This window comes from Callorhinus ursinus, unplaced genomic scaffold, assembly GCF_003265705.2.
Source record: "Callorhinus ursinus isolate GAN/ISIS: 27379988/994484 unplaced genomic scaffold, GSC_fseal_2.0 scaffold128, whole genome shotgun sequence".
NCBI classification, from domain to species: domain Eukaryota; kingdom Metazoa; phylum Chordata; class Mammalia; order Carnivora; family Otariidae; genus Callorhinus; species Callorhinus ursinus.
In genome coordinates this window covers 529,230-532,839 of record NW_027397190.1, presented here as the reverse complement: position 1 = coordinate 532,839, position 3,610 = coordinate 529,230, and the positions used below count along the sequence as shown (strand labels likewise).

At 61.0% G+C, this 3,610-nt stretch overlaps 1 long non-coding RNA gene across 1 annotated transcript in view; it reads right to left on the bottom strand.

Annotated features, from left to right (window-relative positions):
• Positions 1-24: 24 nt before the first annotated feature.
• LOC112814643 (uncharacterized) overlaps positions 25-3,610 on the bottom strand; it is an 18,959-nt gene continuing 15,373 nt past the window's right edge. Inside the window, exons 5-6 of the long non-coding RNA XR_012377256.1 lie at positions 1,463-3,610; positions 25-1,295 (exon numbers count right to left, since the gene is read on the bottom strand). The exon at positions 1,463-3,610 is cut by the window's right edge and continues 2,839 nt beyond it. This is a non-coding gene — a long non-coding RNA (uncharacterized lncRNA). The remainder of the gene's footprint in view (positions 1,296-1,462) is intronic.

The following is a 3,610-nucleotide window of genomic DNA, read 5'->3' as shown; positions in this document are numbered from 1 at the left end:
GAGCGGGGGTCGCGGTGGAGCGGGGGTCACGGTGGAGCAGGGGTCACACTGGAGCGGGGGTCGCGGTGGAGCGGGGGTCACGGTGGAGCAGGGGTCACACTGGAGCGGGGGTCGCAGTGGAGCGGGGGTCACGGTGGAGCAGGGGTCACGGTGGAGCGGGGGTCACCCTGGAGCTTGGGTCGCAGCAGAGCGGGGGTCGCAGCCGAGCGGAGATCACACTGGAGCTGAGGTTGTGGCCGAGTGGGGGTCACACTGGAGTGGGGGCGCAGCTGAGCGGGGGTCACGGCCGAATGGGGGTCACAGCGGAGCGGGGGTCACACTGGAGCGGGGGGTCACACTGGAGCTGGGGTTGCAGCCAAGTGGGGGTCGTGGCGGAGCAGGGGTCACATTGGAGGGGGGTCACGGCCGAGCGGGGGTCACGGCCGAGCAGGGGTCGCACCCCAGCAGGGGTCACGGCTGAGCAGGGGGTCGCGGCCCAGTGGGGGTCATGCCCAGGCCTGGCATCCTGCCGGCTCATGGGGCACTTTCCTCCTGCTGCCCCGGATGCCGCCTGACCCGCTGCTGAACGGACAGACTCAGACTTGTGTTTTCAAACAGGAGAAAGCATTGCTGGTGGAATTTTCTGGGAAACGGCAGCGGTCCACTCCCTGGACCCCAAGAACATGGTCAGAGCAGCACCACGGATGGCCCCCCTGTGGGCCAAGGAGGGGAACCGGAGCCTGGGGAGTCCACACATGAGTGGGTCTGGAAAAGTCAGGGGAGGGGCCCTGAAGACCACCAGGTGGGAGGAGCTGTCTGGAACCTTCTGTCCCCACCGTGAGCCTGTGGGGTCCAGGGAACGGCCCCCTGGCCCTGTGGCGAGTGGGCTTGGGCGGCACGCATCCTCCAGCGGGAGCAAGGTCAGCTCTAGTCGCTGCGACTAGACTCTTCCAGACAAAATCCTCACGCGCGGATGCCAGCGAGGGGCGGGGGGCCCCAAGGCAGCAGCGGACCCCAGGATCCCATCCCCCTTCAGAGCTGCAGGGATGACACCGCCCAGGGTCTGGAGAGGCAGCTGAGTGAAGAGCCGGCCAGCCTTCCAAGGCTCTGAAATGTGGCAGGTTCCAGGCTTTCCTCGCAAGGTTTCCACAGGGCCTCCGTTGCTGGATGGCGACCCGACTCCTCTGGGGCCAGAGTCACCAGCGAGCGTGCAGAGGGGGCGTGGGCTGGACGTGTGTCTCCACTGGGGGTTGTTCCCACACCGACTGTTTCAAAGTGAGAAAGTTCATCTGGGATCTGCTCTCATTGGCCAGCGTCTGCGCCAAAGGCAAAGGTCGCCAACATTTGAACTCTGTAAATAAGGAACTCCAACCTAAAATTGTGTGTAAGCTTAAATGTTTTGGTGGAAATACATGGGTAGTAACATGTCTTGAGAAGTTTGTTGCAAGAAAAGAGCGTTTGTCTTGAACAGAGGGCCGCTCACCCTGCTCTGCGTGCGTCTCCAGGCCATTCCAACCTGGCATTCCCAGCCTCAACCCTGCAACGTGGCCACGAGAGACATCGTCCCACGAAGTAGAAAGGTTTGAGGCCCCCTCCCTCTGCCACGTCCCCTAGGGCAGGCGTGCTGTCTGGACGCCGTCAGATGCCCTTGGCCCTGGAGGAGCCTGAGTCAGCCCAAAGGACAGGTCCCCACACGGCGGCTCCTGGCGGCCTGGAGACTTTTCCACGTGGAGTCTGGGTGGGAGGGGAAGGGCGTTGAACCACTAGGGCAGGTTTTATTGGACTTGAAAAACAGAGGGACATCCCCTTAAAATATGCCATAAATTCCTGTCGTGAGACGGATGGAATGTGTCGGCCTCACCACGTGGAGTCAAGGGTAGGACAGGGCCACGGCGTGAGCAGCCCCCACGAAGCACGTCCGTGGGTGTGTGCCGACCGTGCAGATGTTAATCGGGGACCCCGTGAGAGTCCCCGCGCCCAGGACCACCCTGCCGCACCGCGCCACGAGGGGCTGCATCTCTGCTGCTCCCGATGCACGAGAGCGCAGCTTGGTGATTCTTGAAACAGGCTGCCATCAGCCCCGCTCACTGTGATTCTGGAATTCCTCCTTCCTTTTTAAAAAAGGAACCAAAACAAAACCCACATATTGTGTGTCTCGACTGTGGAGTATCACAGTCCTTCTGGGGGCCTCAGAAGAGTCCCACACGATCCTGAGTCCCACAGCCTGGGCTCCCCTCACTTTAAACACCCAGGTCTCCCAAACAAGGCACTCTGTAACTCGTAGTAAAATACACGGGACAGAGAATCTAGCAGCGTGACGATTTTTTAAGTGTAGAGATCAGTGACACGGATGAGCACATTCACCACGCGGCACATCTGCCCCCATCCTCTGCTCCCCGGTAAGACCGAGCCTCTGTCCCAACCCGAACCCACTGAACACTAGCCCTCGCTCCCCCAGCCCCCGCACCCACCGCCTGCCCTCTGTCCCCATGACCTGGTGGCTCCAGGACCTCCACAAGAGGAGTCCCACGGCGCTGGCTCACGTCCCTCGGCGCAGTGTCCTCCAGGCTCAGCTGTGTGGCAGCAGGTGCCAGAATATCCCTCCTTTTTAAGGCTGAATACCATTCCGTTACGTGGATGGACCACGGTTTGCCTACCCATATACCCACTCATCGACACTGGTCCGTGTCCACCTTCGTGAGTAACGCTGTTATGAACATGGGTGCACATGTGTTTTTGAGACTCTGTTTTCAGTTCTTTGGGGGATATACTCAGTCTTCACTGAATTTTAATATATGCTTTCATATTTCTCTAAGCCACTTTTTATACAGGTTTATACAATTTATTAATTGTGATATATTAACGGGGAGGAGGAGGGATGGGGAGGAAGGGGGAGGTGAGGGATGCGGGGCAAGGAGGGAGGGGGAGGGACCCTTTGGAAGTCCTGCCACCTGCCCAGACCCAGGCTCCACCCTGGTCTCAGCGCCCTCGGGGGGCCCCGGGCTGGGGACGCTCAGCCGAGGGCACTTCCCACAGGAATCCTCCCCCATGACCCGCCCGTGTCCGAGTCTCCCTGATGCCGCGTGGCTGAGTTCCAGCTTCTCATCGGTGGTAACTGCTTATAACCTCCAAGTTCCCATGGAGATTTACAAACGGTAGAGTGTGGGGGCTGAGCGCAGGGGGTCTTCCGTCACGGGGCGTCTCCTTCATGTTTCCCGTGCCCCCAGCTCTGCAGCACCCCAGCCCCCCACCCTTGTCCACTCCTGGTCAATGTGTGGATACCAGACCCCCAGCGTTTTCGCCCACAGGCCTCCCACCCCCCCACGTCTACCCCCTAAAACCAGGGAGGCTCCCGAGTCCTCTCTAAACCGGGGCATTTTGGGGTACCGGGGCACTGGCTGTGATCACACTGGGCAGTGGGCATGGACCAAGAAAGCAGCCAGGAGTCAGCCCACAGAGGGTCCATGCGGGTGGACCCGGCTGCCCCCTCACCTGGGTGCACAGGTGCCTGACGTCCCCTCACCTGGCCGCAGAGGTGCCTGATGTTCCCTCACCGGGGTGCACAGGCAATCAGGCTCCTCCCTCACCTGGGCGCACAGGTACCTGCCGTTCCCTCACCGGGGTGCACAAT